The sequence below is a fragment of the Drosophila elegans genome, unplaced genomic scaffold (genome assembly GCF_018152505.1).
Source record: "Drosophila elegans isolate 14027-0461.03 unplaced genomic scaffold, ASM1815250v1 contig_468, whole genome shotgun sequence".
Lineage (NCBI taxonomy): Eukaryota > Metazoa > Arthropoda > Insecta > Diptera > Drosophilidae > Drosophila > Drosophila elegans.
Window position 1 is genome coordinate 2,002,875 of NW_024545855.1, and position 15,791 is coordinate 2,018,665.

The 15,791-nt window shown below is 39.5% G+C and overlaps 1 protein-coding gene across 3 annotated transcripts in view; it reads left to right on the top strand.

The window, feature by feature from the left end:
* The first annotated feature begins 279 nt into the window (after window positions 1-279).
* Window positions 280-15,791, top strand: part of LOC108143905 (5-hydroxytryptamine receptor 1) — a 53,742-nt gene continuing 38,230 nt past the window's right edge. For all 3 annotated transcript variants that reach the window (XM_041708961.1, XM_017268482.1, XM_041708962.1), the window contains exon 1: window positions 280-877. The gene's annotated coding sequence lies outside the window, so the exon portion shown is untranslated. The remainder of the gene's footprint in view (window positions 878-15,791) is intronic.

Sequence of the window (15,791 nt, forward strand, 5' to 3'; positions counted from 1 at the left end):
CGCCGGCTGAGTTTCCCCGCCCTGCAAAGCGGAAGAGAGAGAGAGAGAGTGTTGAGAGTAGACCCACTGACACAGTGATAAAGAATGGCCGTTGATAACAGCGCGCAGCTGTGTGCGTGCGGAGAGAGTTGCCGAGTGCTGTTATGCGATATAGTACTATATGTCGGGTGTACCGCCGTGCCGACACACTGTTAAGGCCACACGCACAGGTACGAGGCTCTGGCTCTCTCTTTGCACCGCTCGGGGAAATGCTGAACGCCTTCAAACGCTGTTCGGAGGTCGGCGGTCGCGCTTCCAGTTAAACTTTTACAGGCGGACCGACGGGTCTTCAGCTCTTCAATCGTCGGGCTCCGCAGTTTATCCGCGCTCGGCTCCCGAATTCCTGGCAGCCTCCCGCACAAAATTCAAATAATTCAAAACCATCAGAAATCAAAATAAATAAATAAGTTAAGAAGAAATATTTTCAGGAATTATTCAAACGAAAATATCCACATAAAACAAATATGGGGCAAAATTAAATCTGCTTGTGCTACTTGAAATGAATGAAAAATTCAATGCTATTAGTGTGTGCAAAACAAAAATAAATATCGGAAAATATTTGCATGTGTCTACATTAGTTTGAATGGAAAAGTGCTCGAGAGTAAATAGGCCGAAAGTCGAAAAACAAAAAATATCTTGGACAAACTTGTGCAGTTTCCATCTCACATATATTTCGGATGTTTTCCAATGCCAGTGCTATTATTAAAGTAATTTTTGCGACAATTGCCACCTGTTCGACAACTTTTGGAAAACACACAAAATTTATGCAAACGACTTCGAGAAGAAAGCCCATCCGATCCACAACGAGAGTGAGAGTGTCGGGAGTCGTTGACCCAGTGTAAGTCTCTGGTCCAATATTGTTCTGGATTTGTTTACCCCCAACCCCAGACCCCAGGTTGAGTACACCCGCGATTTTAGCACCTCAACACCAAATCTACCGACGATCTTTGTTATCGCCAAGTGTTTGTCGGAGATTTAAATACAAATTTATGGCAGGCAAACATTAATTGGATTACTCGGGCAGTCTTGGGCATTGTGGACAATTGACCTAGACCAAGGGGAAATAAATAGTTGTCACTTGCACAAAGTGATATTGTGGTTTGTGACTTTCTAAAGCTCTGTTCGGTAACTGTTTTCATACCTCGCTCTCTTCAAGGGCCCTCGGCAGGGACTTGAGAACTGGTAGAACTGTCAGCCACTGATATGCACAAACACTTCAGCCGGGGGCAAAGCTAATCAAATTACAAAGTCACAAGCCGCTTGATTTGATAATATGGTTGGGCTTCGGGTATTCCAAGGCATGTGCCAGAGTGCCATGTGCCCTGTGCCGCAGATGCCGCCGATTTCCCATCACTCCCGGGCAAATGCAGCTGATTTATCTTTAAAGTTGGCTAAATTACCACCGCACAGATGTGCATCCGAGTTGCGGGTGCGGCTTTTGTGAATAAATGTACACTTAACTGCAACACAGCGAGCTTAATTGCCCGAAACCAAATAAAACTCAGCATGCCAGCCGAGCTGGCTGACTGGTCCAAGGCAGTGGCGTTGCCTGAGCCAATTTTTTGGATAAATTTCGAGTACATAGCTCAAGGGTATATTGAACATAAGCGGATTATTTCTTTTTCTTCGGGAATTAGAAAATTGTAATTTAGTTCACTCAATTAATGCCAAATTATTGTTAGATATATAAATTGAAATTTTGATATCCTATTAAAATTCTTGGTTGATAAAAATATTTGTGTTTAAACAATAAGATTTAAAAAGCATTTAATAATTTAACTACCTCAATAATTAAATATATTTTAATAGAATTCAAGACATTACTTAGAAATATCGTGGGCATAATAGATAAACAAGGGTTTATCTATTTCATTCAACAAATCAAACAATATTTTATCTACCAATCGGCACACGTCAATCGGTTAAAGCTTTTTTATACAAATTTAGAAAAGTCAAATTGAAGGTTGAGATACTTGGTAAACATTTAAATGTGTAAATAAAATCATTTTCGGCTCGAGTGAATGACTAAAAATAAACACCTAGAAGTGTGTGTACTAGGTATCTTCCAGTTGCGAGTAGAGCAGCACTTGTGATTTTTGAAAATATTTATAGCAATTGCAGTAACTGCTGCGCGCATCCTTGAACATGAAAAGTGATGCTAGAGTGCTGCCAAAAGATGGCGGGACAATTTGTGCGGGCACTTACACTAATTACAGCCGCCGTGTTGTCCGTCACTTAAAGTGAGTCACGGCCACATGGTCCACACGTGTTTGCTTAAAGCATTAGGGCATAAGATGTCAGAGTGACACACTTTTCCGACTGCTGGAGCCGCTGCTGCTTCTGCTCTTTCATCTATTGTAAATTGACTCTCGAGGAAGAATGGTCGACACAATGGGGCGTATGCGTAATACGGTCGACAGTTTTCCGCCACTAACACCCTGTCAAGCATTGTGCATTGTCTGCCCGGAACATTACTCATACGCCAGGGTTGCTGCCGCAAAACAAACGGAACGCTCAAATCAAAGGCGACAACCCACAAACAATGGAGCTCAAAATGCCAGCAGGCATGGCGGAAATATAAAGTAAACTATTGTTTTGCCATATTGCGTCAGTGTTTTTTTAACTCTGTGTGCTAGCGAATATTGCGCATACGCCGCGTGGCCCCTTCGCATCTTAGCGACAGCGTTAATAAGCTTTTAATTAATTAATAATTAACCACTAGCTCATCATTGCTTGCTCAAAAAAGCGTAAAATAAGAGAGAGATAGGTCAGCCGGCTTTGTCATTTTCCCATTGTCTGCGGGGCTGCTGCTCACGCTTATCGTAATGGCCGAAAAGTTCTAATCGAGGCAATTAACGTGGCCAAATTTAATTTCCGTCCCCAAACGCTATCAGGCCCGCAGAACGAAAAACAGCGAAAAGAAGACGGAGCGAGGCGCTAGCTTTTTATTTACAATATATTAGTTTATGCCAGCCATTGGGAAATCCATCATGTAAGCCCGGCATTTCTCAGTTGCATGTGTTTTTCTTGTTTGTTCTTGGCTTCATTGTTTGTTCGTTCTGCCTATCGGTCTACTTGTTTGCCTTTCTCCTCTTTTGTGGGCCTATCAAACGAGCATGGCTTCCAGGTGTTTTCTGGAAGTTCGAGGAGTTCGGAGGGAGAGAGCGGCTGCCTTTGAGTGGCCATTAAGCAAATTACTTATGTTAATTAGTTGCCACGGCTAATGAGAAATCTCAAGGATTTGTAGTCCGTGATAAGTCAAATTTAAAGCAGAGCAGGGGCAAAAGAGCCTTTTGCTGATTATCCACCTTCCGCCCCAATTTAGCCCTGTTGATTTATGATGCCAGATTTACCCAAGCGAAATCTCAACTTGAAAGTCAATTTTACAATGCCCCGAGCCTTGCCACACAATGAGAATTCAATTTACCCCCCTGCAGCCCCTTTCTCTGGAGAACTGGACCCTTTGATCCATCAAATTGCATTTATTTGCCAGATGAGCGAACTGCAACAATGGTGATGCAACAGTTTGCAGCAAGAAACGCATTCGGAAAATTGCATAAATGTATGATACGGCAAAATAATTGACGAACAACTCGAGATTTCAAATAATCTGGACTTTCCGTTGTGGAGGCAAACAATTTTGATTTCAATTTACAATCAGCGGTAATCAATCTGAGTGAGCTAGGGCATTTCTGTAATTTTTGAATGAGAGAGCTATCAAGTTTAGCCTAAAGTTAACTATACTGCACTGTTCAAAGTAAAATACATTTTTTTTGTGATTTCAAAAATGAACTAAATGAACTAAGTAATCATATCTGCAAATCCTTTGCCGTTTATCTGGTTATCGAGTTATTTGACCCATCTCATTTGTGCTTAATCAATGGATAATACTAAAATCCCTTAACCAATTTAATGCCATGCAGATGTTTGCATTAAAATTAAAACAACGAAGGATTTGTTGGCCTTAAGCCGTAAAATAATTAAAAACGTAATTAGCTTCGTGCAATTCGCATGCATTAATGTATTCAAACTGCCGCCAGCTCAGATCCGATTGCAGCAAAAAGTGGGGGATGCCAGAATGGCTTTCAGGTCAGTGCGCCAGTTGGGAATAATTTCATTAAAATCAACTTTGGCTGCCCTGCCTGCGGTCAGTTGAAAGAAGATTAATTACTGACTTTATTTTGACTGGTAGTAGGCCGTGCAAATTGCGACTATATAATTCAGTATTGACGCAAAATCGATGGGATGTTGTGCAATGCATAAAAACTAATTAAGCCGCATGAATGCGAAAAAATTAATTCAAATTGCATCGCTTGACTCTAAGTAATAATAACAAGCATTAACTCCAGTGCATAATATATCTCAATTTTGCACATAATTAATGTCTGCAATTAAGTTCTGTTCCCCACCTTGTCTACTATATACATATATGTGTAGTACTCACACACACACACACACACTGGGGAACGCAAACAATCCACTTAACATGCTGGGAAATACCATTTGATCCTGCTATCCATCTCCTGCCGCATTGCGTATACGCAGCGTGTGCTGTGCGAGCCTTTGGCAACATTGTGTCACGCACATTATTGATAGCCCGGCGCAATCGTTTCGTCTTGAGTTTCCTTACGGGTCTCTCGGTTACAGCTTCTGGTTACTGCGTTGGGCAATTACGGCTCGTTGGTCCCTGTTTATTAAATCGACATAATTGCGAATTTAAGCCCGCAGCTCATCGCTGCCTTGACTGCCTCAGCCCCCAATCAACTGGATCTTCTACGGTCTGTAGCTGAGTGCTCTTCTCTGCCCAGTCAGCTTAAAAAGTTTTCCCGGCAAAACTGGCATTCACAGCAGTCAGAAACAGTGAACTTTATCCTGCACGCCTATCTTTTCAATTATGATTAATGATCAGTAATTAAAGCTATGAAAGCGACCTTTGGCGGACATACAAATTGATTAGAGATGGACACGTGTTTGTCGAAATAGATTATAAAGTCATTGAAAGTGAATAAGTCGGGGTGTATACAGACGTTACTAAATTTACAACGTGACGGTAAAATAAGATAAAAAGTAATAAGTGGGAGATACTTATTTCAGTTACATTTTTATTTAATAAACAAATTGTTAAAACCTTTAATTTTTATTTTAAAAATCTTAATGGTTGTTGCCTCATAATAAATTAAAAATCCGATGCCTTATAGAAATTTAATAACCAAAAAGGTTAAAATATTAAAAGGTAAATATTAAGGAAAACTGCATATTTTCAGCATAACGTATTTTGCCCCAAAACTAAATCCTTTCCGACCCAGTTGATAGTAGTAGGACTCGACCTGATGCTGTCACATCTTCAAGCCAGACACATTATCTTTTATTACCTAAATTGTATACACTTGAATGGGGCCCATACTCAACCCCTGACGCCACAGAAGTCACTCAGCATAAGTCAGGGCAAATGCTCAAGTGTTTTGGCTTTTCATTAATTAAATTGCCAGTTGGCTGGCCGGGCTGCAGAGACCACCTTTCTGGGCCCAGATTGTTTATGTTTTGATTAGGCATTAGGAAAATAGCACGGCCAAGGGCCGAAAACCGAAAACATGTTCGGGTGAAGTGCAGGCCCTCGAGGACCTTCGAGTGGAGCCTTGTTCTCGTGTCTCGAGGGTGCATTATGGAGCGTCCAATCATGCTGGGGGCCTTTGCCCCGCAGACCCATTAATCACCGCCGATGTCTGGCAAGACAGCCGCGAGTGTTTGCCCACAGCGCTTTGATGGCTAATTGCATACAAGCCTGGCGGTTCCGTTCCGTTCCGTTCCGTGCCGGCAGCACTCGTAATTGTAGACATCTTGTACTACCTGATTGTGTGTTAGCCAGACAATTGCAAAGAGTTCGCACCGAGTGCTAATTGAATTGTAATCGACTTTGGCATGCAATTAGACGCTGCACAGTGCATTAAAACGCCAGATGAGAAGTTCCCCTCGGCTGGTGGTGCTTTTAATTTCCTGAATAATTACCACCAAGATGCAACTGAACTATAAATAGGACAAATATTGGTTTAGCTATTTAGTAAGCTAAACCATTGTAAATATTATAAATAAATAATTTAAATTAAGTTTAAAATTTATTCATGTTAAAAATTGTATAATTATCTCCATTTTTACGTTCGATTTTCGATGTGTATCAACTGGTATCTTCCCTTTCTAATATTGTTTAAAAATATTATGCACAGCAAAATGCCACCTCTGGCCAGTAAACAAGAATGTAATCAAGTGCGGCAGGTAATTAAAAGCTTTGCTGTTCCAACTCGGTCCACTTGTGCACACAAATTGCAGAGCAGCTCTCGTTATGGTTATCCCACAATCATCAAGATGAGTCGGGGGAAGTAACAAACTGCAGCTGTTTACCCGGAAAATGACAGCAATGGCAATATCTGCGATGAGAATGCGAATGCCAGCTGCGAGATATACCAAAACAATGCGATTAAGCGCGGTTCCATTCCGTTTTGGCGCACTTGGCGTATGCGTAATCCGCGCTAATGCAGCGCCAATCTAATTGGCTCAGTCAATTAATGAAGGGGGCAAGCAGAGTGCTGATTCTACCGATTAGCAGTTGTCATTTTTCTATTTGCTAGTTCCAATAAGATTTTCAAGAGAAAACAAGGAGTAATTGATTTTAAATTTTTTGTCACACTTTCAAATTAATAATTAAGTGACTCCTTTTTAATTTGTCATTTTGCCATTTTTTCTTTATTTTATATAAAACGTAATAATTACTTTCGTAAAACAAAAGTTATAATAAGACATTATTTTTTTAAGTTTTTACACTTTAGTTGTTTTGTAATGCAACCGAAATGAACGAAATAATTATCAATATCTAAGTTAACTTTGTTCTTATGAACTAAATAAATATTTTCTGTTAAAATGTGCACCCCTTAAAAATGCAGCTCTTTGTCATCATATTATGGTGACTAATGCTTCTATCGCCACTGACCATATAACCACAATCCCACACTCCCGCTCACACATGTGGCTGTGTAAATAAATTAAATTCAAATCTAAATTGATATAAACTATGCTCATTGAGGCTAAACAGAGAAAAAAGAAGGCCCGTGCTTATCGCTCGTCCCACTCATCGCTCTCCAAAGTGGAAAAAAGGGGGCGAAAGGGGGCGTGGCGGTACTTTATCGCTGCTTAATTACGTTACTGATAAGCTCACATTTTCGGCCCAAGTTCTTTTTCTATTTGTGTTTCGCAGTCTTCGCTTTTATTTCGTTTATTTTCCCTATCAAAGGTCTGCATGTGGCTATTTTTTGCACTGGACAAATCATGGCGCTTAGCTCTTGACTTTCGGAACTGCTCAGCCGAGATTTTGTTAATAAAAATTAATGGCTTTGTGATTTGTTTGGCCTTAAGTGCAAAATTTCCTTATGTGCCTAATTCTGGTACGCCCATAGATTGTGTTTATGTTGCTGGATGTAATTTTCGACCACCTACATTGAAGGCTGTACTAGCACTTATGGAATCAACGAATTTTTTAATGATACATGTGTACAAGTACAAATAATTGATTTTTATGAACTTCAAGAAATATTTTTTTTTTTTTTTTTAAATTAGGAAAGACATGTAAAGAGTTTTTTAGGTTTTTTCATTTTAAAACATTAATTTTCGTGACAAACATTTGTGAAATATTTATCATTACCATCATAATCCTTATTATCAAGTTCTTTGTTGTTTCTTACTTAACTTATATATTAAAACTATATTATCCAGGGTACCAGAAATTAATTTTGCCTGAATTGTTTTTCCATTCCAATTTACTTGTTTTTTGATGCGGTACTGGTATGAGGGTTAATGGGGATAATATTGCAGATTGACTGCTGGTTTCGGTATGCAGACATCGCCCACACCCGCCATTAATGTCGGCGTAATTATTTATTTAGGCGTTCTAATTACTTATTTATCGGTAGCGCTCAACGTGGCGTATGCGTTTTATCGGGAATAGCACTCTCTGGCAAAGCGAACAATGAAAACTGCGAGTAATTTAATTTCCGTTGCCAACGGGTTGAAAAAAGTCAACGATTCAGTGCTAAAAATAAATAAATAGCTATTTATAAACATCCAACACAAATGATAATTGATATTGGCCTATGATTTATGGAGGACGCAGTCTGAAATACGGATATGATTTATTAAAACTCTGTAGCCCATCAGCGTAGATGTGGAAAAGTTTTGGAGCCTGGTAATTGTTTATACGCGCTGTCAGGGAACCCATTAACCTATTCAATCATTTAATGGTTAAATCGCATAAATACGAAGTGCGAAAATATTTATTCGCCCTCATAAAACAGTGATATTGTTGCCATTATTTGGCCATAACAAATTGTTTACATTCGCGCAGCATTTTCCCATTTTCATGATTATTTTCCACATCCACTTTTCAGCTTGCATTTTAGTAAAAGGTCTGGCACATAAATAAACCAAAATTGGTTGGGTTAATAAGCATTGCAATGATTTCATATACCAATAGCTTATTTAATTGGAAATTTTAGCCTGTGGTATCTTGCATTTGAAAAGCCGTCTGGCATTTTTGGCTGCTCAATTTGTTTTCGTTGCCGGCTTTATCGATAATAATTTTTATGCACGCTTTGGCCCAAATAAGCGATATTTATTTCTTCAATTAATTTAAGCGCCAGCTTAATACGCTACTACACTACTTTGATGACGAAAACTGAACTCAACTGGGCGAGATAAAAGTCAGTCATACAAGTGTATGTGGTGGTATCTGAGAATTGTCTATGCATGTTGGAGTGTGTTCTAATGTGGCTGATGCATGGGAAATAACCAAAACATTCTGCATGATTGATGGGTTCCATGGCCCAGAGATACGAATACGGGGTTTAGCATGCAGCCTAGGTTCGGGTATGCAAATTGGCTTTATTTATTAATTGAATACATTTTGTGGTCATTGCGAATGGTCTCTGCCTCAGCTCTGAATATGCAAACAGGAATTAAACCTTTTTTTTGGGATGCGGTAAATATGAAATTTTCTACACAGGAAGTGAGTTTGATAAGTTTTTCAACGTTGCCATTCGGAAGTGGTAAAATGCCAAAATGAAAAACTTGGCATTTATTGCAATTTAAATTTAAAATTTTTGTAATTTGCTGTGGAAAATTTGGAGCTTATTCCTCGGTTGTTTTTGTGGCTTTTCCCCGCTGCGGTGTGCATCACATAAATCTCCCGGCGAATTTAGTTTCCGATTTTCACTGGTGTGCGTCGTCAGGTTTCATCGCACATAATTCATGCAGCTCGACAAGCTCACTGCTCTCCAGTCAAAAGCCATAAATTAAATCTGTTTTTTGTCCTGAATTTTCAACAACATTTTTTCCCACGACCTTGTTGGCTGCGTTTCGGCATCGATTTGGCAGGCAAATCGCGGCGTCGCCAATTATGCCTTTGGGTTCTATTTTTAGAAGGGGCTTAATGGGTAACCCCAATCACGCAACCAGCATGCATCCGCAAGTTATGGATCCTCCAACCCAGCCTTGCTGCTTGAACTTCACATTCCTTGGCGTCGTCAGCCTTGGCTGCATTTTAATGGTTTTATTGATTTTCAGCATTGTTTCAGCGGCTACCGCGCAACATGCCAATTCGCCCGAGGTGCACACCTGCTGCTGCACGTAGAAAAATAAACAAACTGAGTCAAAAAAAATATCAAAAATTATCAATTAAGAATTTAATTAAAAAAAGCTACCTTAAAACAAATAAAATATCAGGTTTTCATTATTTAAAAATTATGTTCAATCCCAAACATTTTTCGATTTAATGTGCAGCTATAACTGTTGATAAAAAGATTCCAAAAAAAGATAAGCTTCTCTGTAAAAATATTTATTTTTAATGTTGTTGTATTATTTTCTCTTTGATAAGGTTTAGACTCCACATTTTTCTAAGTGCATCACAGCTCGTTATGACCATTCATCGCCTCAATTGGCGCGTGCCAGCTAGGGTTCCTAAAAACCGGCTACATGGGCAGGACACCTGGCCCAAGGACTTGCTCCTCTAACTGGGTGTGTTGCACTCGCACTTGCGCCGACATTTAGCTTGCGGCTGCTGTCCTTGTTCCGAAGCGCACATTCCCACCTTGTGTACTAGCCACCTTCTCAATTTCAGCCCTTCCACATCCCCCCGAAGTCCTCCGTTCGCTCAACAAATGTCCTTCTGCTTTTTAGGAATTCGCGCAATTTTGTGAGCACTTTATTCGCAATGCCCTTCTCAAAATCTGGGTCTAATTGTTCTGCGGTGCTGTTCGAATGGAGCCCGCACACACATTGAAATTTCCTGGCAAATTGGTCTGAATGGACTTGGCCTCAATTCAATTCTCAACGCTTAAGGGGGTAAAAGGCATTGATTGGAAAGGAAAATGTGAGGGCAGAATTAGGCTTCGATCCCTATTGCTTTAAAAAGTAGCTCTTAGCAAAAAAAAAACAGTAAAATACGTTTTCCTTAAATTTAAAAAAAAAATATCATCTTTTAACAAATTATTAAACAATAAATTTGACACAGATAAATGGTCTTCAAAAATAAAAAGATTTTAAAGGTTAGCAAATAACAATGCAAAAATACATTTTACACTCCTCCTTTTCCACACAGACTTATAGCTATTTATGACTGAATATTCGTGATAAATCGCTTTATTGATATGTCCACGCAAGGGTTGGGAACGGACAAATCCTTGGATAATATTTAAAAAGTTTCAGTTATGCTAAGCAGCCGGAAAGTGGTCTCCTTGCTGAGCGTCCATGTCTGCTTTTCGTTTTGGGGGATGAGAGTATAAGCCCCACTCACTCATTTTTTTGTCAGTCCAACATTTTCAGAGTCTCACTATGTGCTTGTCCCAGTCTACCCGGTGTATTTTACCACCATACTTGCCTCTGTTACATTCTTCGCGATTCTGCATCTTTTTTGCTTGTGTTTTGTCGGTGCACAGAAAGAAATATATAAAAAAATTATTTTTGTTATATTGGCTGTTCATATTTTTAGACATTTGTTGCTATCGAAATAGTATATTCTTCGATTGCACCTTGATAAGTTATTCATAACGTTCATATTTTGAAAATAATGATAAAAATGTAAAAAAAATGTTTAATCTTTTTTGATAGACGTTATCACCAGTATTTTGTGCATCGCTTTAAGTTTCGAAAGTCTTTATTTTAGTCGTCAAAAAAATATTATCCATTTTCCAAATCAAACCAAAGCTAAGTCCATTTTAAAAGACAGAAAAACTCTCAAATTGATGAATAATTTCGGTGATATTTTTCTCCGTACACTGCTGCTGCTTCCGGTGGGCACGCCTCGCTTATCAGCGCATTTTCAGTTGTTCCCTGCTGGGTGGCAACCCAACCCACAAGCATTTCCACCCAACCACCCACCTTTTCCCCTCGAGCCTCGTTGCTTGTTTGCCTGTTTTGCATGTCATGCGCTTGTTTGTTCTTTGCTCCTGTTTTCTTCGTTTTGTGCTTCCTTCCGTTTTCAATTTCTTTCTACATGTTCACGTTGTCGGGTGCCTTCCCCCGTTCGCATCCTGGACTTTCTTTTTTTATTTTTGCATATTTTGAGCAGCCATCCAAATGACATTTCTGCTGGCTCATGCTTTCGAACATGAGGAATCGCATAAACTGCATCTGTCTTTTGAGAAAGTCGCCCCCTTTTCTTTGCTTTGTGGCCCAAGGACATTGCTACAAATTAGTTTCGTGGCCTGTGAGCTCGGGTTCACCGCCTTTGCTGTCAACCGCCTTTTATTAGCGATATTAGGCCCAGTCCGGAGATATGCAGCCTACTAATTGTCTTCGATATTTGTTTGTGGGAAGCATTTAATTGAAATCTAATTTAATTTATGGCCCCCGAAACACAAACATCACAAATATTTGCTTTAATTGAAATGCCTGAGTCCAGGCGTCAGAGTCAACTTTAACGCATGACCTGTCAGCTCGAAGTCGCTGGTCCGGCAGTAATTCATAATAATATGAGCTATGTATACAATAAATACAATAATTTATCGATTTTTCATGCGAGCATAATTCCCCCTCGCTTCCAAAATGTTATAATGGAATCGGGATGGAGATGACTTCCGCTTTGTTTGCCTCCGATGTCAATAAAAATATGTGGCCCGTTCTGTCCAACCAACTTAATAATCATCGACGAATCAAAGATGAGTGCGTGACCGCAGCAAAAGTTGTGATTCGACTTAGGGGTAGTCCTCCCATGACTGTACACGGTCAAAAAATTGCTTAAAATGGGGAACTCTTCCGTTGAGATTTATTTATGTTTAAATTAGACAAAATTTGGCATTTGGGTTTTATAGAAAAAACTAAATTATTTTTTAATATGTTTTATTTATGTATAGAAATAATAATAGAAAACTGAACTATTTCATAGGTTAGAACATAAGCTTTGGGAAATATTTCTTTAATTAGATTTAAAAATGGATTTAATATTTCCATCCATCCACTTATCTATGCATTTAAATTTTAATCAAATGATTTATTTCTTTTCCTGGACTGAAATGTATGGCTTTCTTAAAGACTTCTGAGCTCCGTGAATCTATAAAAGTATATTGAACCATTAAACATCTTTATTGATAGCCAAATAATGCACAGTTTATTCCTTGTGTACCAAGGTAATAATAAAAATTTCTATCACGCTGTCATCTCTGAAGCTTACGGCTGAGTGATTGGCAAAACCGAAGGGGGCAGCACATCGTCCTAATGGCCCATTGACAATTATGGCGCTAGTAAATCTTGACCAGCAGGGACACGGCCAGTGGTGGCCAAGAAAGCAGAACAGAGCATGGGGGAAACTGGGTCTGAGCCAAAGCAAATATGGCCCATGTCATATGCAGGGACCCCCTATGACCCCCAAGTTGTGGGATCGTCATTGTTTATCTTGGAGGGTGGGTGGGAGAGTACGAAGGAAGAAAGGACTACCAGGACTTCGAGGGGAGGGAGGCTTGTGGTTCGGCTCATGGGCTGAATATTATTCAATTAAAATCGCACTGCCATTAAGCTTGTACGGACAACTGTCAGCAACACGCACGCAATCAATGTCAACACGCACACACACTGCTCCCCTCCCACACACTGCTACACACACTTTTGCAAATGGTCCAAGTGTTGGGCAAAGGAAACAGGCACGGAAGTAGAGAGTTGTGGGCGAGGACGAGTTGCGAGTACGTTAATAGAACTTAAACTCGCATAAATGTCAGCTACAAGATTTGATAGCCCCGGGTTAAAACTAAGTCCCTGCATATGCGTGTCTGAAGAGCTTGCCGTTGAGGAGTGTGTGTTTTTGTGGGCGTGAGCGTGTGTGTATGTGTGGGTGGGAGGAGAAGAACACTTTCACCCTGCCTCTGTGTATGTGCGCCTGCACAGTGTACGCCTAAAAGCTGCAAAAATTGGACAAGATGCCTGATTTAAATTTATGTGCCACAGTGAACAGTGCTTAAAGCGGATTAGATTTCCAGAAACCAAATGAAAGAAATAAGCATCTTTAACAATTGAATAATTTACATTATTCCAAAGAATTGAGGTTTGAAAATGAACAGTATTAAGTATTTTCCAAAAGCAAGGTATTTATTTTCAAATGGAAGTTAATACATTTCCTAGATAATTCCGAGATATTATAAGAAAATAAAATGTGTAATAAATAAATCAGCATAATTTAGTTTTTAAATCAGTAAATTCCCCCTCTAATCTTGTTATATTTTTGTAGCTGAATATTATCTCATATTCGTTTATATTTTAGATGTGAATTTTTTGATCCCTCCCTGATCCGAAAATCCAGTATTATTTTTGACGCTGACAAATGCTTAACTCCGTTTCAAAGTGTTTTTGCCTTAGAGAGTTCTCTGTGAAATATGGTTTGCTATGTTGTTCAAGCACCTAGGGCAAATTAAGACGCAGCACCGAACGCCTCCTCACGTCACTTGCGAAAAAGAGTTTGAGAGTTGAGAGTACGGGATATGCTGCCTCATCTGGCAACTCGACCTCGTAGTCACACAGAGGAAAACTTTTTCGCCTGCTCTGTTCCATGAAAAGTTACCCAAAATGCCCGGTCCTCGTAGGAAAACAAAGAGGAAAAGCGAAAGGAAAAGAAAACTGTTGGCCCCTCAAATGAACTTTTGCATGGGAACGGAAGTGGGAAAATTGGAACGAGACCTGGCGTTAAGTGGCGCGCAACCAAGACGCAGCATCAGCAGTTGCCACGCCTCTCCAAAAGACCCCATCCCCCAAAGACCTGCTGGGTAGCAGATAGCAAGCTGAAATATATAGATAGTGCAGGAGTGGCGGTTGCTACACTTGGAAAATTTGGTGTTTATTTTTAGAAAACTTCTTCCCAATTATTTCTGTGTAGCTAACTGTCATAGGAATTATATGAAAATATAAAAAATTAATTGTATTTTGTAAAAGAAAGCAGCGCTACTACTTGCGCTGAATTTGAAAAAGTGTATATTTTTGTAAAAAAAAAATTGTTTAAGAACATGACTCATCTAAGAAAAAAGAAAACATAATAAATAAGCATACTATTCTTATCTAAGGAAACGTTAAATATTGTAAAAGCTTTAAAAAAGTTTAACAAGATAAAAATAAGTATTTGTTAAATTTTTGCCTAGTGCAGGCCACCAATGTAGCCTTATTTTTACGGCTATCGTTTCAATTTTTATGGCTTAAGTTGCTGTAAATTTAGTTAGGAGTAGAGTTTGGCTCCATCATCTGGCACTCTTGTCCCCTCGAGAGCTCGAGTTCGGGGGGCGGCTGAGTACGGCGGAATCGATACTGTGCGGCAACAACTGGGGCTGCGTGTCCGTCCGCCGTTCTATTAGCCGTCAAGCGGAAAATTTAATACTGTTTATTTACACAATTTTCCAGTTAGCCAGCGCAGCGTTTCTACCTTCACTTTGGTCGCGTCTTAGATTACGTAATGTTTTAGCATTGAGGTTTTTCCTCTACTTCTCTGTCGGTCTTTAAGTAAAGCTTTCCTTTTCTGTGGATGTGGTGGTTAAAGTCAAACTAATACAGTAACTTACACACACCCTCCAGTCTCACCTGTTTCCATTCACACTTTGTGTGGAAAATACGAGGTAACAGTACATTTGCTTTAGTATTTATGCGTTGATAAACATGGCAGACAGCCCCCGTTACGCCCACATCCAGGGACCTTAACCCCACACACCTTCTGTGTGTCCTGTGCGTTTAGGCGCTGCGTATGTTATTTAATTTGGCCCAGTCAACACCCGAAAATGTGGCCACTACAACTGTCCGAACACTGGATAACCTGCTTAACCCTCGGCGACGTTCGAATCTGAATTGTGTGCTAATTTAACGCTTCTTAAAGGTCAATGACGTGATCTTAAACAACTTCCGAACAAGAAATACATTAACCCAAGAAATCATAATGGGTCAATCAAGTTCACTATCAATAACAATAAGAAAGGCTATTAATATTGATGGCACCGAAGTGAAAAAGTTCCACCAAAATTCATTCATTGATTTTTAGAGCTCTGATAAAGGCTTAAAATAGAGTGCGTTGTTTAAACAAAGATAAAAGTATGTTGCAAAAGAATTTTCTAGCTGTCAGAAAATGTTGATATCTTTTTTTGTATGCCTGTGCGTTTTTTAGTTCCCTTCGAGCAGAATAAAGCCTTAAATACCACGTTTTTTTATCAAAGTGTCGTAGAAATCTGTAAGAAGTTTGATATGAGTTGGTT